This window comes from Delphinus delphis, chromosome 1 (genome assembly GCF_949987515.2).
Source record: "Delphinus delphis chromosome 1, mDelDel1.2, whole genome shotgun sequence".
In the NCBI taxonomy this organism is placed as follows: domain Eukaryota; kingdom Metazoa; phylum Chordata; class Mammalia; order Artiodactyla; family Delphinidae; genus Delphinus; species Delphinus delphis.
This window is the reverse complement of record NC_082683.1, coordinates 92,826,068-92,850,769: the sequence shown is the minus strand read 5'-3', so window position 1 is coordinate 92,850,769 and position 24,702 is coordinate 92,826,068.

Below are 24,702 nucleotides of genomic sequence, written 5' to 3'. Positions count from 1 at the left end.
ACCCGTGTCCCCTGCATGGGAAGGCAGACTCTCAACCACTGCGCCACCAGAGAAGCCCCACTCCTTCATATTTTTGACTGACAGCACTTCAATGTAATTAGAAGGAATAGGAATGAGTACCGAAAATGACAAGAAAATAAAAATTGGGAAGGAGAGGAAAGCAAATAATGGTGTATGTGGACAATGCTGAGTAATGACAGATAATTCATTGAAGTAATCCCGATCCCTTAAATTTTTTCTTATTCACATGTATTTTCAAATGCATAAATAAAATGTGGTCATTGTATAAGAGTAGAAAATCTAGATAACCAAATAGAAATTGAAAGTAAAACACTTCAAAATTTACCACCTAGAAATGACAACGACAGAAAATTTGGTGAAAATCTTCCAGTCCTATTCATAGAAAAATATATTTCATGTAAATTAACATGCTATTAAAATGAATCACACTTTATTCTGGATTAGATTATCATTTGAAATACATAAAAGGATTTCCACATCAATAAAATTTAACAAATGTACATCATTATATTTAATGACTTGAAAGGATATCAATATTAAGAATAAATTATTGCCCCAAGCCCCTCTTGTTGGATATTTAGGTTATTTCCACTTTTTTGTTATATATAACACTGAGTTCCCTGCCAGGTTACATTTAGGGCTTCTTATCAGACATGGTATTAACAAGAACAAAAGGTAAAACAACAGGGATTATGGGAACTTAGTTTATTTACACAGTAGAGTCAATGTCAGTGGGAGAAATGCCAAGCTTATGGGCTCTGTATATTCCATATGTAGTTGATATAAATTATTCATAGATTCCATATTAGCAAATGTGACTACTCACCCAAATTTAATTTTAACCCCCAAATCAATATTCATGGTGCTTTCACAGTCATTTCTAGACATGCAGAATGGCAAAACATTTGAACGACCCAACTTTTTATATTCCCAGCTAAGGTCAAGCAAGGCAACACTCTGCCTTCTGTTCCAGCTCTTATACTATAAACAAGTGTCCTTCTCAGTCTTTTTAGTGCCTTGCCTTTTGCATTCTTGTCCTTTTTTGGGGTGCTTTTGCTGTTTAAAATGGCCCAAAAGCATAGCGCTTAAGTGTTGCCTAGTGTTCCTAAGTGCAGGAAGGCTGTGATGTGCCTTGTGAAGAAAATATGTGTTACATAAGCTTCTTTCAGATATGAATAATAGTTTTGTTGGCCATGGGTTCAGTGCTAATGAATCAACAATATATATTAAATAAGGTGAAACAGACATAAAACAAGTATGTTTTCATCAGTTGATGAAAATGCTGTGATCAGAGGCTTGCAAGAGTCTAACCCTGTTAGTTCCCCTAGGAGCCATGGTCCAGTGTATGTGACAACTTTATAGAACTAACAATAGCAAATAATTAGAATTGACTATATTTCCATACATGTTATCTCCTATATGAGTTCCCTCTTTATACTATATTTGAGACACCTCTGACATACTCCTTAATGTCTGCTTCAAAATATTGATAAAATTTGTAAGATTTTGCCTTGAATGGCTTCTGGTCACTTTAGTTAACTTGCTTTTATTATAACATCATTACTAGGAGATCAAGGACTATAACCAAAGCAACAGAGATCACCACCTACCCAGATGAATCTTGGCTCCCATCCTATTGTACCCTATTATATAAATTCACCGGCTTTTTTTTTATCTGCATATTCACAAATCTTATTTGTATTTTCACATATCTTTCTGTCCCAGACATACTATCCTAAATCCATTAGTTTGGTACATTCTACTTCTATCAACATTAGTTAAGGTATATTTGAAATCATACATAGATTTAATGATATGCTAATATAAGGACTCCCTTCCCAATGTAGGAGTAGAAACCCAAATTCTAGGCAGGCCCTGCAACCAGGGTACAAGCATATAACCTAAGGTCTTACAATAGGTGTAAATCAATAAGACTTCAGTTCAGAAGTAGCTGTTTCAAAAACCATTCTGTTTGGAACTTCCATTTTTGCTGCTATGTGTGATGGCAGAAGTTTTGGATGTTTGATGGTTGCAATTACAATGTCAGTGGCAGCACTTTACCAATGGCTGTAAAACAAAGTTCCTGGTGCAAAAGTTGTATGAGTAGGAAGAGACAATAGTGATTTATTGATGGTTCACATAAGTAGCAGATTTATTGCTGAACTAGATCTTTGGTCTGGTTTGGGCTTTGATCTTGGATGTTTGCTTTAAGATTGGTTTGAGAGCCTTCCTATCGAATCTATGAGTTGGCATATACCATTTTATTCAGCTATATTTATGTAAAATCAGTTGAAATTATCTTCTCTTGCTTGTAACTATGAAAGCACTGACTCTTAGATTATATTAGTTTCCTAATGCTGCCATAACATGTCATCATAAACTCTGTGGCTTAAACAACACAAATTTACCTCACAGTTCTGTAGGTAAATCTGTTACAAGTCTCATCAAGCTAAAATCAAGGAGTCGGCAGGGCTGCACTCCTTTGCAAAGGCTAGGGGAAAAATAATTTCCTTGCTCACCTAGGTAGTTGGCAGAATTCATTTCATTGTGATGGTAAAACTGAAGTCCCCTCTTCCTTGCTAGCTGTCAGCTGAGGAGTGTTCCCAGGTCCTAGAGGCTACCCCACACTCCTTGGCTCTGGCCTCCCTTCCATCATCTCCAAAGCCAGCAGTGAAGTGTTGAGTCTCTCTTACCTTTTGAAAATTACCCGCCTCTTTTCCCATTATCACAAGGTTGCAGGTTACAGTTAATAAACAAATGTCAATTGCTTTCTTATATACCAATGATAAACAATGGAATTTAAAATTAAATATACAATACTGTTTATATTAACACACAAACAAAATACTTAGGTATAGGGGCTTCCCTGGTGGAGCAGTGGTTGAGAGTCCGCCTGCCGATGCAGGGAACATGGGTTTGTGCCACGGTCCGGGAAGATCCCACATGCCATGGAGTGGCTGGGCCCGTGAGCCATGGCCGCTGAGCCTGGGCGTCCGGAGCCTGTGCTCCACAACGGGAGAGGCCACAACAGTGAGAGGCCCGCGTACCGCAAAAAAAAAAAAAAAAATACTTAGGTATAAATCTAACAGAGTATGCACAAGAGCTATATGAGAAAAATTACAAAACTTATAAGAGAAACCAAAGAAGACCTAAATAAATGGGGAGTTATTCCATGTTCATGGATAAGAAAACTCAATATTGTCAAGATCTCAGTTCTTCCCAACTTGATCTATAAATTCAGCAATCCTAATCCAAATGTCAGCAAATTATTGAGGATATTGACAAACTCCTTCTAAAGCTTTCTGTGTGAAAGCAAGAGACCCAGAATAATCAACATGGTATTGATGTCAGAAGACTGACACTATCCAACTTAAAGACTTCCATTAAGCTATAGTAACTGAAACAGAGTGCTATTGGCAAAAGAATAGACAAACAGATCAATGGAATGAAATAGACAGCATAGAAATACTTACACAAATATAGTCAACTGATCTTTGATAATGGAGCAAAGGCTATTCAATGGCAAAAGGACAGTCTTTTCAACAAATAGTGCTGGAACAATTGGACATCCACATGCAAAAAAATGAATCTAGACACAGATTATACACCTTTCAAAAAAAATAACTCAAAATGGATCATAGACCTAACTGTAAAATGCAAAGCTATGAAACTCCTAGAAAATAGCAGAGAAAATCTAGGTGGCCTTGGGTTTGGTGATGATGACTTTTTTGATACAAAACCAAAAGCACAATCCATACAAGAAGAATGTCATTAAGTTGAACTCCATTAAAATTTAAAAATTATGCTCTGGAAAGGAAAATATTAAGAGAATAAAAAGACAGGCCACAGACTGGGAGAAAATCTTCACAAAACACATATTTGATAAAGGACTGTTACCCAAAATATAAAAAGAACTCTTAAAACTCTACAATAAGAAAACAAACAATCCAATTGAAACACAAGCCAAAGACCTTAAGAGACACCTCACCAAAGAAGATATACATATGGCAAATAAACATATAAAAAGATGCTCATCATCACATGTCATTATGGAAATGCAAATTAAAACAACAAGGAGATACCAATACATACCTATTTAAATGAATAAAATGCAAAACACTGACAACACTGAATGCTAGCAAGTATGTGGAGGAACAGAACGCTCATTCATTGCTGGTGAGAATGCAATTTAATACAGCCACGTTGGAAGACAGTTGGCTGTTTCATATAAAACTAAACATACTTTTTCCATAAAATCGAGCAACTAAGCTGTTTGGTATTTATCCACATGAGTGGAAAACTTACGTCCACACAAAAGCCCGCAAAGAGATATTTAGAGTTTTAGTCATGATTTCCAAAACTTGAAAGCAGCCAAGAAGTCCTTCAAAAGATGAATGAATGAATAAATAAACCATGGGGCATCCATACAATGGAATATTATTCACTGATACAAATAACTGAGTTATCGTATCATGAAAAGTTATGGAGGAAATTTAAATGCATATTACTAAGTGAAAGAAGCCAATCTGAAAAGGCTACATACTGTATGATTCCAACTATATGACATTCTGGGAAAGATAAAACTATGGGGAATGTAAAAAGATCAGTGGTTGACAGAGGTTAAGGAGGAAGGAGGGATAAATAGGTGGAGCATAGAGCATTTTTAGAGCAGTGAAAATTCTCTGTATGATACTATAATGAGAGATACATGTCATTATGTATTTATTTGTTCATACCCATAGAATGTACAACACCAGAATTGAACCCTAATGGAAAGTATAGACTTTGTTAATTGAAGAAAAACATTATATGCCATGTAAATATTAAGTTTAGATTTCAACAAAAATAAAACTCTATAAACTCTAAGAATTCATTTGAGGAGAGACACAGTGAATTTGAAAATACTGCAAATTCAGCAGTCTAAAAGAACCGAGAGCAAACAGTGATGAGACCAGGAGGACTGATCTGAGGCTGAATCACATGCCTTATGTGAAGCTCCAATAGAAGGTGGTTAAAAGAGAGAGAAACAATATTGAAGACAGAGTTGCTGAGATTTGGAATCATTAGATCAAAACTGCACACACACAGAAAGAGGATAGAGATACACAGAAAGAGGATAGAGATACACTGAAACTGCACAGCAGCAAGAATAAAGGAAAAATATTAAAAGCTGTTAGAGAGAAAGCAGTTTATCTACAAAGAGATCATTCTTAGGTCAAAACATCAGAATTCTCCTTAGTAACAAGTACATTATAAAGGACTATAAATTAAAATCTTAATTGCTCAATAAATCTCAACTTTGATTTTTATATCAAATAAAATAGCATTAATATACAGGCAAAATATAAATACTTTTATTCATACAAAGACTAAAGAAATTTGCCATCAGTTTTCTTAGCAAAGAAAATGCTAAAGATTAGATTTTAACAAAAAGAAAATAACGGAAAGACAGGAATTGCAAGAAATTTTAGGTATTTTTATGTAAAAGATTCAGAATCTAAAAGCTCAAGGAAAAATGAGGATTGGTGAGAACTAAGGCTCATGAAAAATGACTGTAAGAGATGTGGAAATGGAGATTGGTAGATCAGGAAATAGACATTATACATTAGTGCACAGGAATCAATTATTTTATAATAATGGCGTGGTTCTATAGGTTTTTCACCTCCAGCATTTTTCAAAAACTCCTTGTTTTGGTTCTTAATTTTGCCAATTGTGAATAAGAGCCTCTACCTATAGGTAATATAACAACCCTCCTAAGTTTTCCAAACTAACCACATTAAAATTCTATTTATTAAGGTTTAATAAGCCCAAAGCCATTAAGAGCCAGCAGTCCCAGAAGCTCCCTCAGCCCAGAAGTTATTTACATACTGGGTCATACCATTCTCTATTAGCATTTCTACATAGTATTGCTTGAAACTGAAGTTCCATTTCAAAGTGTGAGAATACCTTACTTAAACTGTTGGTTATTTTTTTAAAAATGTGTATATAGGGCTTCCCTGGTGGCACAGTGGTTGAGAGTCCGCCTGCCGATGCAGGGGACACGGGTTCGTGCCCCGGTCCGGGAAGATCCCACATGCCGCAGAGCGGCTGGGCCTGTGAGCCATGGCCGCTGAGCCTGTGCGTCCGGAGCCTGTGCTCCGCAACGGAAGAGGCCACAACAGTGAGAGGCCCGCGTACCGCAGAAGAAAAAAAAAAAAAGTGTAAATAAAGCACTCTCTTTTCTTCCTTGCAAACTAATTCATAGCGACATTTCCTTCTAGTTAGATTATGCTGATTTTTTCCAATCTTTCTTTCCCCCTCACACTTATTTCAACCTGACTAAAATTACACTCTGCCCTGGGCTATTCAGTCTTTAAATATTAGTGGATAGTTGTCATTCATAGTTCTCATTTAGCTAAGCCACACACATTGTGGTTTTTTCAATCTTTGTTCATAAATCAATCTTTCTGCCCTTAGTCACAAAACTGAATAAAATAGTGTGTCACTTGCTTTCTAGTCTGATGGTTTTTCTCACTGAGTTCAGAATAGCAACTCTCAGTATAAAATTGCAAACCTCGCTTCAAAAACTTACCCCTGGCTGCAAAAGACACGATAGTGTAACAGCAATGCAGAAAGACCCTTAGTCTAGTAAGTGACATTTCTGCAAATCACTGCCTGACCGAATAGGCAAATCAGTTCTTTGTGGGTAAAAGGAAGTCAGAGGGAAGGATTGTAGTGAACAACTGTTATACAGTTTTTTTTTTTTTTACATCTTTATTGGAGTATAATTGCTTTACAATGGTGTGTTAGTTTCTGCTTTATAACAAAGTGAATCAGTTATACAGCTTTATACTAGCTGCTAAAATGATCCTTAGAGCTAATAAGAGAAAGGCTTATATAGTCTTTCTTTTCCTTCTTATTTTTGTTGAGTTTTAGTGCTGTAAATCTAATACTAATGAATAGCTTATTTTTTTGCTAAAGTTTATTTAACTTTAAATGAAATACTCCATTTTATTACAGTGAAATTGAAGGCTTTAGGGAATCAGTATATTCAAAACTCTATTATTAATCATATTATGTAGAATTTCTTCTTTCACAATCAAAGGGTTTCATTCTTTCATTGAGCATACCCTACAAAAAAATACATAAACTTTGAGGAATTCAACGACTATGTTGTTGGATTTAGAATAAATTTTTCCTCCATGAAGCCGAGGAGAGCCTGGGATGCTTCCTAGTCTAATGTTTAAGGAATGCAGGAAGATAGTTATGTTCTCTCCATCAGTTAACCTTTCAGTGCTCTATCTATTCTTGACCCAAATGAATCTCTTATATTGCCCACCCTACTCTCCCAAAAAACTCCTTTCCCCAAACAACAGCCCTCCCATAAAACAAGTGTTTCTCCATCTTACCTTCTCCCTTCTCTCTATATTATTTGCTTATTTACTTTACTATTTATAGGTAAAGTACATATTTTTTCTCTAGTTGGATTATGATGTTTTGTTTTAACAATATTTCCCCCTCATACTCCTTTCAAACTGGCTAAAATTACACTCTGCCCCTGGCTGCTCAGCTTTTAAATATTAGTGGATAAATACCTTTTACAGTTCTCCTTTAGCTAAGCCACACCTATTGTAGTTACAATCTTTGTCCATAAATCCATCTCTCTGCCCTTAGTAAAATGCTTTTCTTGTGTCACCTGCTCTTTTTTTTTTTTTTTTTTTTTTTGCGGTACGCGGGCCTCTCACTGTTCTGGCCTCTCCCGTTGCAGAGCACAGGCTCCGGACGCGCAGGCTCAGTGGCCATGGCTCACAGGACCAGCCGCTCCGCGGCATGTGGGATCTTCCCAGACCGGGGCACGAACCCGTGTCCCCTGCATCGGCAGGCAGACTCTCAACCACTGCACCACCAGGGAAGTCCCACCTGCTTTCTTGCTGAGATCAGAATAACAACTCTTAGTACAAAATTACAGAGCTCACTTCAAAAACTTACCACTGGCTGCAGAAAGGCCCTTAGAAAGAAGACCCTTCCCTTCGGAGCTACTGTTCTTGTGACCAACACTGAGTGGAAGTAGATGAGCAGATATGATAAACAAGGAGTAACTGACAAGAGAGGACCAAAGGTATTTTCCTCTGCTCTACACCTCCTCTTTGTGTACCCATTTCTCCCCATTCTGGGCAGAACCTCATTACCTAGACCAGAAAGTGAAAGGTCAGGTGAAGCTGACCCTGATTTTAGAAACAGCATTTTCTTTGTTTTGAAATACCTGTCAGGCTGAGGTTTAATTCATGCCGTTCTGCAGCGGTCCCCAACATCTTTGGCACCAGGGACCAGTTTCGTGGAAGACAACTTTTCCATGGACGGGGGTGGGGGACGGTTTCGGGATGATTCAAGCACACTACATTTATGGTGCACTATATTTCTATTATTATTACATTGTAATATATAATGAAATAATTATGCAACTCATCATAATGCAGAATCAGTGGGAGCCCTGAGCCTGTTTTCCTGCAACTAGATGGTCCCATCTCGGGTTGATAGGAGACAGTGACACCCGAAGTGTGTTGCTCATGTTCAGTCTACTCCGTAATCTCGCTTTGGTTGCTGTCACTACAGAAAACCATGCTTCACAAAGATAGGATGTTGGAAATGGAAGCAGGCTTTTCCGTGATTTTGTGGCAATCTCAGGATATTCCGCCTTGACCTTAATCTAGAACGTATGGAGATTTGAACTTCTCTCAAACATACTTTTAAGGCCACCGTCATTTGTGATCTCAAGCAGTTGATCCTCTTCTAGCACGGACAAAGTCAATTCACCTGGCTTATTCACAAATGGGTCACAGATCCATTCCCTCCCAGTGTGGGGGTCTTTTGTGGTTGGGAAGTAATGCTCAGACTCTTCTGAAAGCTGAGATAGGTGATCATGCACCAGCTGGGAGAAAGAAGGCCCTGGCTCAGTCTCTTTCAAAATCTCTGCTAATGTTTGAAGCATGTCAAAAATCCCAATGTTCACTCGTCGCCCCCATATTTCCAGTTTGGCTTTGAATGCAGCCACTTTATCTGCCGACTGAACACAGTTGTTGTTCTCCCCTAAATTGACAGATTGAGTTCATTGAGCAGGTTGAATATGTCACACAAGTAAGCAAATTTTGTGACCCCTTCTGTGTCACCGAAATGTGCTGCCAGTTGTGACTGTTTTTCTAAAAGAAATCTCTGGAGCAGCTCTCATAGCTCAAAAAGTCTGGCCAGTGATCTGCCTTTAGAAAGCCATCTCACTTCTGTGTATGAGAGAAGACGTGTGTGCTCTGCGTCCATCTCCTCACAGAGGTGCGTGAACAGACGTGAGTTAAGGGCATGTACTTTAATGTGGTTGATAATTTTAATCACCTCCTGCAAAACGTTGTTAAATTCAGGTGACATTTTTTTGGCTTGTCAGCATTGCTCTATGGATGACACAGTGCATAGACCCACATTCAGAAGCCACCTCTTTGACTTGAGCAGTGAAACCAGAAAGCCGTCCAGTCATGGCAGCTGCTCCGTCTATGCATATACCGACACAAAATGACCAATTCAGTTTTCCTGATGTGTAATCATTCAAAGACTTGAATAGTTCTACAGCTGTGGTGTTGGTTGGCAACAAGAGTGCACATGACATATCCTCATGCACATCCTCCTGAAAAATATATCACACAAAAACAAGCATTGTTGCCTTGTTGTCAACATCGGTAGACTCGTCAACCTGGATTGCATACCACAGTGACTCATTAATCCTCTCTAACAATTGTTCCTCAATATCCTCTGCTATTTCATCAATTTGTCTAGTTATGGTGCTGGCCGAAAGAGGAACACTTGTCACTTTGTGAACTGCAGCCTCTTCTAAAAGTTCACAACAAATGTCCTTAGCAGCAGGCAGGATCCACTCTTCACCAATAATAAAGGGCTTCATAGCTTTAGCAATGTGGTTAGCCACTAAGAATAATGCTCTCAGTGCAGACACATTTGACGAAGTGGTAGCCTTCAATAATTGCTTCTGTTCTTCGTGTTCACATTTTTTTTTCTTTTGAAAAACTCAAGGCTTGCTTTCTGGTAAACTTCCCAGAAATTAAGAAAATCACTTGTGGTTTGTGATCAGTATTCTAATTATCACGAAACAAGTTATTTTCATGTGAGGTTTCAAATTCTATGCCTTAATAAAAATTGAAACTGTTTCTTAATATTTAATTAGATCATTAAATAATTTTTGATTATGCAGTATTGTGTGATTTTTGGCTACTTGCTAGAGCTTCAAAGCACCAAGTGACATACCTATAACAAAACTCCTTTTGTTTCTGTGTACTTACATATCATTAAGAGATGCATTACCTATGGAATTTTGTTTATCAATAATTTTTTTTTATTTATCTGTAAAAAAAAGAACAAAAAATAAAAAACTCCAAAGGCTTGTCTTTTAAAGCAAGGTGCTTGGTCTCCATTTGGCAAAGCAGTTTTGAAAGTTTCATGCCTTCGTTGGATAGCCGGTTACCACATATTACACAAAGCGGGCTTGGAGAATGTGAATCACCTGTTACAATGAATCCGTAATTTAAGTAGGACTCTTGGTATTTTCTTTTAAATGCAGCTTTCTTTTTGCCAGTCTTAGAGTCTTCTGCTGTCTCATCATTGGGTCTTTCCCCCTTTTCAAAGAAGATCTCCAGTGACGTTTATTTTTTACTCATTTTGGCTAGGCTTAACTTGTGGGCTTACCAAAATTGTGACTGAGACAAGTACACAGTGTGGGAAAGAGGCACGGACGGAAGTGGTAAATAAAATAATGGGCAAACCATGCACGGACTAAAATGTGTTGGATTCTGACTTAAAGCCTGCCAGCAGATGCAGCTGTACAATTGAAGTACATCAACTCACTTGCCACTATAAAGCCTGCCACCACATGCAGCTTAATTGTCACTTGCCATTCACTGATAGGGTTTTGATATGAGTCTGCAAGCAACTGACTTATTATGGTCTCTGTGCAGTCAGACCTCTCTGCTAATGATAATCTGTATTTGCAGCTGCTCCCCAGCACTAGCATCACCACCTCAGATCCACCTCAGATCATCAGGCATTAGATTCTCAAGGAGCGTGCAATCTAGATCTCTCGCATGCACAGCTCACAGTAAGGTTCACGCTCCTATGAGAATCTAATGCTGCTGCTGATCTGAGAGGAGGCGGAGCTCAGGAGGTAATGCGAGGGATGGGGAGAAGCTGTAAATACAGATGAAGCTTCACTAGCTCACCAGCCACTCACCTCCTGCTGTGCAGCCTGGTTCCTAACCAGGGGATTGGGGACCCCTGCCTTTCTGCCCATACAATGATCCTATGCAGTTCTCCCAGCACTAATCTTCAGGAAGCAGTCTTGAAAATCACAACTGATGTTGAGTCCTGGCTTTGCCAATAAGAATATCTGAGTTTGTACGTAAATCACTTATTTCCTGGCTTTCAGATTTTTCTTGTTCTACATCACAGGCCCCCATTTACTGATCAGGAAATCTGAAAGCATGAAAAAGAGTACGGTAATGGTGTAATTTAAAGTGGTTAGTGAGTCCATATGTGCCCCAAGTGTTGAGTGTATACTGAATAGAGAGAATATCTTGAAAAATGTGTGTGTAAATTAAGTAACACTATAGAAATTACACTTGCTTTTTAAACCTTTGTTTTCTAAATCAGTGGAAACTGAAAATACAACTTTTTTTGTTTGACGTTTTTTACAAAAAGTTTCTCATGTTCAAAAAATTTTGAAATCTCCAAACTAGGTGTTCTTCATAGCTTTTTCCTGTCTGAAATTACAGGATTCGTTGACACTCAGTAAATTGATTGTTTCAGCCAAATTTATGAGAATTGAATTCACCCTTGACACCACTAACACATGTATTTTTATTCTAGATCTCATCGTTTTTTCAAAAAACTCATCATTTCCATTATCTTTTCACCTTTATCCAGTAAAGCAAATAATAAAAAAGTCTTACCTATTTATTAATATTTTCTATGTAACCTTTTCTTTTGTGGGACTATGTAGCATTCCCTGTGACTGCTTGAAGGTTTTATTTTTCATAATGGCAATGAATTGATATCTAAGTGTCAGGTCCCTGAGGTGTGTACTGGTTTTGACATCCAAACACTTGACTTTTAAGTGAGTTCTAATGCAGACAACATGTGCTCTGTTCCTGGGCAACACTATTCTTTCAACAGCAGTTACATTAACAGTTACTGCAGGGCATCTAAGTGGATGCTGTGCAGTAAATAGAAGAGGGATGGACCACAGCAAGGAAGTCCTGAAAGTGAAACGGCATCAGAACACTTTGAAAAATCACTTCTAAGAATGAGGCATCATTGTTTTTACAAGCCTGGAAGCCATAGTGGCATACTCACTGTCCTAGGCTTTAGTGATCTGAAATGAGGTATCTGAGAGGAATTTTGTTCAAAACTTTAGAAAAAAGAGAGTCATTGTAAGGTATCTTCCCCTTGGTAACTCACTTGTGTACTTTAAAGAAACAAATATATTTTCTACCCTCATCAATAGTAATTCCCCTATTTATGCTTTTAGCAATGCTGTGTGTGTGTGCAACTACCGTGTACCTATCACTATGCCAGGCAGCGTGACACCGTATCTTAGTTCCTTATATGATGTCTTCTTATCTTCCAGGAATTTACAACCTACTTGGGGAAATAAGAGTTATCATGGATTGTTACTTGCTGAATGCATTCATGTACCGTGAAACAACTAAAGCTACTGTTGCCGAAACTCAGCTTCTGCCCACCAGTGCCGAGTAGAAACATGGAGACAGAGTTTTGGGTGAAGTAGAAGGGAGTAACTTTTATTGCTTTGCCAGGCAAATGGGGCCACAGCAGGTTAATGTGCTCAAGACTGTGTGACCCACTCTGGAGGGAGTAGCGAGGAATTTTATAGTGTTCAAGGAGCAGGGCATGATCAGCTCATGGACAATTCTCGGATTGGTTGGTATCAAGGTGAAGTTTTAATCATCATCAACCTTCTGGTTTCAACCAGTCCAGGGTCTATGTTCCTGTGGTCAGCAGTTTTCATCTGGAGGGGGTCTGCTCCCTGTAAAAACAACTTAGGAATGTGTCAGGCCTTTATATCTTTCAGGGAACTGGGAGTTCAGTGATTCTGCCATGTGGCAGATTTATAGTCTCAGTTGTTACCAGTTCCCCAACCCAACAGCTATTCTTTGTTTCTCCATCATCTTCACATTTCCCAATCACTAACTCTTGAGTCAGCCTTTTACTTCAAAAGACAAGGACACAGGGGCTTGTACACGGTTTCACTGCCAAAGGTGCCACATTTACTCTCAGAAACGTCAGTGCATCACCGTGAATAAGGTGGCCCAGGGTGTTCTGTAGGGAGCAAAATTTGAAATCTGACTAAATTTTTCACCTGAAAAATAATGAATAACTTCATTACTTTTTTACTCATGAAGTTTTTTTATTTAATTAAGAGAAGCTTCTTCGATTAGAAATTTGTTTCATAAACAGGTATCGGCAAACACAATTTCTTGAAGAGAAAAATAACAGTGAAATCCAAACAGGTGGATTTATTAATATCCTTATTAAAAGTAAAGCCTCTTAATTAAATAAAGTAATAAGCAATTAATATTTAACAGATGAGGATATTTAAGTCGTCAGTGATCTTTTAAATGCTCTTCCTAGATATGAGCATTGGCTTGAGATATTCTGTAGCATATGCCAGTATCTATCTATTATCTATCTATGTATCTATTATCTACCTATCTATCTATCTATCATCTATCTTATCTTCAGTTCAGTAGGTGCTATGAATAATGTGAAGAAACAATCAGTTAAAACTGTTGATATTCTTAAACTTAATAGAACAAAATATTTTTATGTACATATTTAATGACCTATTTTGGAGGTGCTGGTTGAGAACAGAAGTACATAGGTAATTAGAAGCAAATTATTACATAATAATTAATAGTAGTGGAGAGGAGGGGCATTATAGAAGTTGACCATAGCTTGAAATTTTCTGAAGTGGAAAAATATTATGATCTGAGATTAAACAAGTGAATAGACAAGTGAATCATTAGGAATGCTCAGAAAAACAATGCATGGCAGAAGTGATTGCCTCTAAACCCAGAGCATCCCCACTCTAGCCATGCTACTTATTCACTCACCGTGTCACCCACCAGGAGGAACCTTCCTCCTGTCAGAGGGTTTGAACTAAAGACTCTGGGATCCAGGTAAAGAATTAGAGTCTTCTGCGTTATAAGAACAGAATGGACATGGTTTACAAGTCAAAACCCAGAACTGCTTCTAGTAAAGCTTGCACAGTAAGAAAAATGTGGTAATACTGCCCAAGATCACCTCCAGATTTGATGATTCTCCAGAAGAACTCATGGGACACAACAAAGAATCATATTCAAGGCTATAGTTTATTATAGTAAAAAGAATACAGAGAAAAATCAGCAAAGTGAAAAGGCACATGAGTGAAGTCTGGGGTAAACCAGGCACACGTTTTCAGAGTGCCGTCCCAATGGCATTACATAGGATGTACTTAGTTCTCCGAGCAACGTGTTGTGATAACACGTGTGAAATGTTATCTCTCAATAAAGCTTGTTAGTGACTCTGTGCTCAGGGATGTTATTGGGGGCTAGTCATGTAGTTGCCCTTTGCCTAGCATGTACCAACATTCCAGAGTCCCAGAAGGAAAGCAGGTATTTGGTATAAACCATATGGTTTGTACAAACATTTTAGGCATAGTGAGCCGCTTTTAGCAGTCCTGGGCATGGTGAAACCTTCCTGAAGTCCACGTTCCCAGATGCCAGGTAAGGGCTAACTTTTTAAACAGGCCTTTCAAAGAATAACAGTCAAGCTTGCTATGTTAACTCTTTTCTGCACATCCCCTTACCAGATAGTATACTTTTAGCTACGGAAGCTAAATGGTGTTTCTCAAATATCTCCTTGTCAAGAAAACAATAATATTGAAAATCCACTAGTGTAAATAAATTGGTCTGTTCTAGGAGGTGACCGGCCTGGGCTCCTTCCCCTTTGCTACCAGCTGCTCAGAGGCCCAAGGTTGCTACCATATTGGTGTACCCAAAAAATCCATTGGTGTCACACTGGGAATATTCTCTGCCTGAAAGGAAATATTGAATTTGTGCACCAAAAGACCATGTAGGAAAAAGCTTTTTGCAACCTCATTTTTAATATTGAAAAATTGAAATGACTTAAAACACTATAAACTGGAAAATGAATTACTGTAGTACATTAATACATTATAGCATATTTCCAAAAATGAAAATAAATGGTCAAAAAGTACATGTACCAACATGGATAACTTCCACAAATATAAGATTAAGTGAACTGTGGACTGTGGACTGTTACTCTTTAGATAAAGCTGTATACTTGCAAAAATACTAGAGATTGTGTTTGAGTACATCAGCTATGTAATTCAAGTTAAAAAGATACATGGGAAAAATAAACACCAAATCAAGGTAATTCTTCTGTTTGGGATAGGCCAGAAGAATGAGATTTGGGAGGGGACCATAAAGGATTTCAAATGCATCTACAATGTTTTTTTCCTTAAAAAATTCTGAAGGAGGACTTCCCTGGTGGAGCAGTGGTTAAGAATCCACCTGCAATGCAGGGGACACGGGTTTAAGCCCTGGTCCAGGAAGATCCCCCATGTCGCGGATCAACTAAGCCCATGCCCCTGAGCCTGCACTCTGGAGCCCGTGAGCCACAACTACTGAGCCCACGGGCCACAACTACTGAAGCCTGTGTGCCTAGAGCCCATGCTCTGCAACAAGAGAAGCCACAGCACTGAGAAGAACCTGCTTGCTGCAACTGGAGAAAGCCCGTGTGCAGCAACAAAGACCCAACACAGACAAAAATAAATTAATTAATTAATTTAAAAGAAAAGAATTTTTAAAAAATTCTGAAGCAATTATGGAAAAATGCTAATGTTTGATAAAAGTGGGTGGTAGGAATATAAATATCTATGATGTTGCTCTCTAGGTCTTTCTCTGTGTTATAAATGTCTCCTAATATAAATTCAAAACAGATTGCAGCACCTATGTCTCTACTTACATTGAAAGCACTTTAGCCTCTCTCACTAAAGATAATTTAAAAGGCTAATTGAAACTCTCTGCAGTAGTCTTTGACACAAAGTTATTCACATTTGTAAGCACCACAGACAATATTAGAAGGATTCTAGCTGAGTTATAAAGTATATCTTACTAGGCCTAAAGACAGAAATAGTTTTGATTATACAGGGAGAAAAAACAGTAGATGGTCTATAAAGTAGAAAACCTTACCAAGGTGTGTTTTTTTGCCCCGAATAGTTACTTGAAAATAAAGATACTTTTATTAATCTAATTTTGTCTCTAATGAAACCTATAAAGAATTGACAAGGGAACATCTGAATCCTCCATTTCCATACATCTAGCCCTTTTAATAAATGCGAATCCTGCAAATGCCAGATGCTGCTACTTTGAAGGGAATTTTGGGAAGAAGAATTTCAGCTCTCAGTCCTGAAGGCCAGTTGTCTCCATGCAGCCCTTTCATCCTTGCTCTTCTGTGCACATATTCACCTTCTGTCACTATTATATCAGATGATAAGGCAGAGATAGTAATAGAAATAATAGCTGTAATTCTTTGAGTTCTTACAATGTGCAAAATGTAGTTTCAAGACTAATGACTAGAATATTCTTAAAATCTCCACTTTGATGTTAAGCAAGCATCTCAAACAGAACTCTTGATATATGTATGACTCTTCCCTCTCTCTCAGCATGGCCATTCATTCCAAAGCAAAAACTTCACATTCACACTTCCTTCATACCCTGCATGTAATACATCCATGAGACAGTTCTGTGAGTTCTACCATCCATATATCTTTCTAATCTTTTTCTCCCCCATTACTTTTACATTTCTATTCCAGCCTAAGCCATAATCACTGGAAGGACCACTCCTATATCTTCCACTATTTCTCTGTATTTATTCTTCACTTTCTGATGTTCCTCTGTCCATATGCGGTCAAAATGGAAGTCATGTCACTTTCTGCTCAAGGGGACATACCTTCTCCCTACACATAGAATAAAAGCTTAAGTTCTTTCAATGGCCCCCATAAAAGGACACCATATTATTTGTCTCCTGATCTTTTCTGATCACGTCTCTTATCCCTCACCTCCTTGCTCATGTAATTTCAACAATACTAGAATTTCTGCAGATCCTTACACATGTTCAATACACGCCATCTCAAGGCCTTTGTACCTTATTTTCCCTCTGCCTAAAACAAATTTTCCCATATTTGCATGGCTTGCTACTTTGGAGTTGACTTTCTTGACAAACCTTTACCTTTTATTGTTTTATCTTCATAGCACTTAAACCGATATACCTCTTCTGTTTATTGTCAGTGTCCTTCACTTAAGCATAGTTCGTGCACACAGGGTGTCTGTTGTTCAGCATTATATTCTAGAACCTAGAATAGTGTCTGTCAAGTAGCAGGGGCTCAATCAATATTTGAAGAACAAGTGAATTAACAACCTACTGAAAAATGCATTCTTATAATCTCAATATTACAGATCAGGAAATAAGCACTGAGTGAATAAATAACTGACCCAAACGCATACAACTAGCCAATGGACGATCCAAGATTTGAACCCAAGTTCTGAGCACATACTACTGTCTCAGAGAAGAACAAACCTAACTTCATATTGGCTCTATTCCTTCAGTTCTAACCCTTGTGCTCTGTTGCCTGTGCTTAATCATGTTGGTTCTGTGCCTTTGTGGAAAGAATGTTGTCTATAGCCTGAAATATACAGGATAGCCCATTCTCAAGCCTCTGGCTTTTAAAAGTATAACACTTTTCCAATCACATAGAGATAAAAAGTTGCAGAACAGAGAATAACATTTGTCTTGTTGGAGGTTTACAGGAACAGTTGTGACCAGACCTACCAGGACAGCTGCAAGAACAAAGAATTCCTGCACCAAGAACTCTCCAACAACCAGCCACACCCTGTCCTCTTCTAGTATAAAAGAAGCCTGAATTCTAACTTGGGTAAGATGGTTCTTTGGTACACAAGTCCACTATCTTCTTGATCTGCTGGCTTTCCAAATACGGTTGCTATTCTTTGCCCCAACACCTCGTTTCTTGATCTATTGGACTGTCGTATGGTAAGCAGTATGAACTTAAATTCTGTAACACTACTGCTGCCTATAGGAAGAAACTGATGTATAGAAAATGAATTTGTTTTTGCCTGCAACCTAGGATCCTGAAAGCTCAAATATTGAACAGTCTCCTGTAGCACCAAGTTACAAGTTAGCTTATACTAATACAGGCTCCCCCATTTTAGCCTAAGTTCTGTGTTCAGCTCTTAATGCAATCTCCTTGTCCATCAGCCTGAGCACTGTGGGGCAGCAAACACTCCTCTCAGTGAAATGAAACAGGCAAACTCTAGCACCTAAATATGCCAAGAAAGCTACTTGGTTTCCTTCCCCCTGACCTATTTCCAGATCACAGTCCTTGAGAAATTACCGCTCCAGTCAGAAGACCAGACTAAAGAAAAGTAAAGAAAAAAGAAAAAGTGTTTGTTTTTTTCCCCCTCAGTGTTTAGGGTAGAACTGGATGAATCCATCCATCTTAGGCCTTCCCAGAGATGTGCTCCTTCATATTCAAAAGGACCTTCATTTTACCCAATCACCTCCTAATTACCAGAGACTAGGGCTCTAGTGCAATGAATCTTAAGAGGCTGCAATGGGAGGGTGTGAGAGTCCTAAGGCAGAGAGAGACAAACACCTCTATCACCTAAACCCTACCCTGTCCTTTGATTTATCCCATTCTAAGGGAAAGAATTAGAAATAAAGGAATCTTGAGCTCCTCCTTGTGGACTGCAACTGCCATTAACTAATCATCCTCAATTTTATGAGAACAATGAAATTGAGTAAAGAGTTTGAATAATTTTTGTCTTAGATAACTGTGCTTTGGGGAAACCCAAGCACTCAAGCCATAAAATTAAAGTCAAAACAGTCTCATCAACCTGTTAGCAGTCTATCTAAATTTTAGGTTAAGCGTCTAGCAAAATCTAGACTTATCAAGCCAAATCTATAATTAACATTGATGCTGTCTCTCTCTTCATATATATCACTTTTAATCCATACCTTAGTCAAGTAATTTGGGTGTTATTATCACCATCTTAAAGAGGAGGAACTGAGAATAAAAGAGTTTAAGTAACCATTTCAAGGTCACATCAGTAAGTATCAGAAACAGGATTTAAACCGTGATCTTTCTGATTTCAAAGCCCTGTGCTCTTTCCACTATGTCATGTGGCCTCTGTTATGTTATGACAAGTGTCCCAGCATTGAGAAAATTTAAAATATATCATTGATGTATCATATCTCAGCTTAGTTATTATTGCTGATGCTGTTACTATTTATGTGAGGATGGCTAAATGTGGAAAAATAATGAGTCACTGTATGTACAGCACTGTTGCTAATGTAGTCACTGTCTCCAGAGACTGTCACCATTTGTAGCTCTGCCACTTTCCTTCACCAGCTGTCCAGGGCCTTTGCACAAAATGAGCCAAGCCATATCTGACTGCTAAATTCCCAAGTTAGTTGGCTGCTCTCGCCCTTCAGTATCCTGCAATTATGCCTCAGTGCTTGAGGTTGGTTTACACTATGCACTGTAGATCATCTGTGTTGCATATCCAGAGCTACTAAACAGGCCACCGTCTGATGCACTGAAGCAGTAATCTGGGCAACGGGACCAGGGCTACCTCAAAGATTTAATGATCTTCCAAAAGTGCCCAATATAAACTGCTGGGAAAATTTGGCTTGTTCTACAAGAAATCAATTCATGTATTAAAATACATAAATAGGTGGTTTAAATATTTAAAATGAATCCTTTCATCCTGAAAATGTATTTTCCCCCAGAGTGAGTTGAATAAATATTCAGGGAGTCTCATATGCTGAAGGTATGACATGACAATTTGATACTGAACATGTTGATGGCTCTAGTAAACAGACTTTGTCAGGAACAAAGTTCATTTGCTTCATTCTCACAGGATAAGAAAATGGGTAATATGTGGTTGTGACAGTCCTGGAGCTAGGAGGAGGATTCTTTTCCCTAGATGACCTACCATAGTGACTTCTTAAAATTTGAAGAGCAAACGCCAGATAACTGGTTCATTTACATCATTGCACAGTGTTTCAATATGACACTTGCTGGTCCTGTTTGCTTCCTGGCTTTCCCATACTGTAGGTCAAATGTTGTGCATTTCCCCATCCACTTCATGCTCTAGTAAGGCCAGGGAGCAGCTGGGCAAAGAAACGTCAGAGAGCTTGGCAAACCCCACCATACCTGTCCGCCTCTTGTGGCAGTTGGTGTTTTTTTCTGAAGCATCTGAGCTAGAAGGGAATTAAAGCTGAGGTTGGGCAACTAGTAATCCTTGCCGTAAATTACCACAAATGAATTTAATTCCACTGTTGGTTACAAAGGCTGTATTTTGCCTAAGTTATGAAAATAATTGTATTGATCCTGTTAGAATACAGACTTTTATGTGGATTCCTAAGCATTAGGATTTTGTCAGTCTATCACACAGTTCATCAAATGCTTTCTTGCTTTTTTTCTTGCTTTGCACAGTGCTGGATGGAAAGATTTGGAGATTAATTAGAATTCTAATGAAAATTAGCTGTGCTGTTTGGTTTCATGTTGTGATTGTCATCACGGAGGTCAATGCTAATGATATGTCAGGCTCTCTTTGACAGTTTGCATACAGGCACAGTTTACTCAGAACTTAGCAATGCCATTCTCAGAAGACTAGGAGGTATTGAACTGTCAAACAGGGCTGCACAGGTGACAGCGGATGCATTTTAGATCAGCTCCTTAACAAAAAGAAAAGGCTTTTCTCCTCTCCTCCCCCAACAGTAAAATAATTTATTTTACCAAAGTTACTAGTGTGTTTATAGTACACATTTTCCCACCAGATTTTTTTGAAATCCTTATGAAAAGAATGTCGCTTGTGAACTTTTAGGAAACTTTATTTAATAAAAGATAAAGTATTTGTGCTGCAGTGCTCTTGACTGCAAGTACTTTATGTGGATACAGAATTTTTTCAAGCAAGAAAATATAGGTAAATACAGATATTCACAAAATTATATTTGGTTGTGATGTAATTCTATATTAATGAATGTTTATAATTTTATATGTCAAATAAATTTCTATTATTCCTTACTTTGCATATTTTAATATTTTTGAAACTTAAATATTATTAATAAAAGTAGAAATAAATTTTTATTCAATGCTTACCTCATATAACCCCCCAAAAAGAAAAAACTATATGAAACAATTCAGAAAAATATGCAGCTATTCCTAACTGATTCGTGTATATTTTATTTTTTTACCTCTAAACATAAATTTCTAGACAATCTAGGGGCTAGATCTAGGGGCTAGAAATCCTTTCACATACTAGTTTCTAATATATGTGAGCATTTGAAAGGTTCTTTTGTGTCATTGGGGGAAGACTGTTTGCTTTAGAGCTTTAGTCATTAACCTTTCCTTATAGGAGATACAAAGTCCTATTCCTAAAGTAAACCATTATCATTTGTAATAATTTAATAAAAGTATTTGTACATACATAAAAGTATTTAGGACCTCTATGTGATCAGTTTCTAAAAGGTTTACTTCATTGTCATACATATATTTCATTATATTAATCTACTAAGTTAATATATATTTTTTGAATTATTGGAAATAGACCTGTGATTTCTCAAATTATAATAATTAGACTAGGCCAGACAATACAATTCCATTTAGACACAAATAAACATAATAGCATTTATGCTGAAGTCGCTTAAATGGTATTCTCTTTATCCTCAGGGCAGTAGGGAATATAATAGAATTAGAGATGATTGACATTTTTTTCTAACCTCTCTGTCCTTTCCTCATGAAAATGCTTAGCTACTTCTGAGAAGCACAGCTGTTGGACAAAGCACAGGGTCCAAGGCTGTGTCTTTGGGAGGGCTAACGGAGAAATTTAGCCAATTGAAAGGCAGGCTGGAAAATGTCAGATGAGATATGCCAATCACCATAAAAAAGGTGATGACCCAAAGAGGTGATAGTGCCAACTCAAAGTTGAACTCAATCTATAAAGCACAATTCTCTTGCTACTGATTTTACTTGCTTATTTATCTTTGATATTGGTGGGAACAGTTGCAGAAAATATAAGATGATATAGAGTACAGAGTTAATGCTTCAAAAACGGTGAAAAAAATCCTCGGTTAAAGAGAAGGTAAATTTTCTTTTATCAAAAGCAAAACCTCAGCTTATCATATAAGTGGAAAAGAAAAACAATGACTTCTGAACATGAATATTTCTATGAGAGAAAAAAATGGCCCGCGTATCTCTATCCTACTTTTAATGCCACAGCATTATGCCACATAGCCAAGATATAAAAAGGCCTTTAACAGAAAGAGTGTAAAATTTCTTTAAATGTTGAAAGACTTTTTGTCTGACAATGTCAACAATTAATTTAAAACAGACACTACTGTATGATAAAAATTAAAATTAAGAAACAAAACATCATAATTATTGGACTAATGCAATAGCTAATCAATGTCCAGTGAGATGAGATACAGTTTTACTCTAAACTATTTACCTGTGTTTAATAATTTTCCAATTTGATTTCCTTTTTACCTTTTTTATTTTTTAAATCATTTTTTAAAAAATTGAAGTACAGTTTATTTACAATGTGTTAGTTTCAGATATACAGCAAAGTGATTCAGTCATGCATATATATACGTATATATGTATATACATATATATGTATACATATTATTTTTCAGATTCTTTTCCATTATAGGTTATTACAAGATATTGAATATATACTTCCCTTTGCTATAGAGTGGGTTCTCATTGTTTATCTATTTTATCTAGAATAGTGTGTCTATGTTAACTCCAATCTTTTTTTTTTTTTTTTTTTTTTTTTTTAAATATATTGATCTGATGGTAGGCACAATTTTATTTTATTTATTTATTTTTTGTGGTACGTGGGCCTCTCACTGTTGTGGCCTCTCCCATTGCGGAGCACAGGCTCCGGACGCGCAGGCTCAGCGGCCATGGCTCACGGGCCCAGCCACTCCGCGGCATGTGGGATCTTCCCAGACCGGGGCACGAACCCATGTCCCCTGCATCGGCAGGCGGACTCTCAACCACTGCGCCACCAGGGAAGCCCAACTCCAATCTTTTTTAATAGAAAAATATTAGAACTCATTGCTACCTACCACACTTGTTACTATATTTACATTTCAATTACATTTTAACTTTAGCTGCAAAACATCCTGAGCTGTATATTGTTACCAATTACATTGTTAGTTTACATAATCTGCCAATTACAACTAAAAATAAATGCCAGGTGTTTCATCGCATGATGGGCTGGGACTGTCTTGCTAGCATCCAACACAAAAATCACAAGAGGAAGGAACAACAAAAAAAAACCAAACACATGGACCAAAAAAAAATTAAAAAAAAAATAGGGGGCCTGTGGGCAATAATGAAATAAGTCAGTGTGTGTCTGACTCTAATTTTCCTATTTGTGTCTCTCTGTGCACTCTTGTTTTTTTGTTTTTTTAAAAATTTATTTACTTTATTTATTTATTTTTGGCTGTGTTGGGTCTTCCTTGCTGTGCACGGGCTTTTCTCTAGTTGCGGCAAGTGGGGGCTACTCTTCATTGTGGTGCACGGGCTTCTCATTGCGGTGGTTTCTCTTGTTTTTGGTTTGTAGCTTCACTTTGACCAATAGTAGAACATATTTTGCAAGGCTATGTGGTAATACAAATGTTGGAAGGTGTATTTTCTATCCAAAAGAAACAGTTTGAATTTAATTTGTGGGGGAGGAAAAATAATTTTCCCTGTACTCTTCAGGTTCTTAGCTGAGCCCCCCAGCCACAATAAAAGGACAGATTAACAAGATAAAAACAAATTTAATAACATGTATACCTCTGTTCACATGAGAAATACCCAGGAAAACTGGGTAACTCCCCGGAAATTGTGGAAACCTTAAATACCTTAAATACCATCTTCAGTTAAAAACAGAAGAAAATGTTGGGAGTGGAGAGCCAGCTATGGGTGGTTACCAGGAGAAACACAGTAAACAAGTGTAAGTTTGTTATGCAGACTAAAGTCTCTGCCTTATCCATTGATGAGTTTCTAGGGATTTAGTCATCCCAGTTTTCCTTGTATGGTAAAGGAGACACCCTTACAAATGGAGATTTTCCTTATAAATGTCTCTTACAAAAGGGTAACTTCTCCTTGGTTTCCAGAGCTTCTTCTGTGTCTACTGTTTCTTAAAATAATCAGCCTAAAATAATCATTGTGCCAAAGAGGCACATTTTGGGGTGAAAAATTCTATTCCCCTTTACATTAGATATTAGAATGCTTTCTCCTAAACATGAGAAGGAAAAAAGAGTAGAAAATCTAGATGCTTTTCAGCACAAATTTATCAATTCAAAATGTGAGAAAACTAAAATACTTCCAATTTACGACGAGTTTTAAGTGTTTTTATATTAACTATAGATTTTTTATTCTTAATTACCTTCCAGGAAATTTAGAATCTGCAGTCAATTTTTTAATTCACCTCAATTTTTGTTATGTGATGATCTCTTCATTGGCCTATACGAGAATACCAAATTTAAAAATGC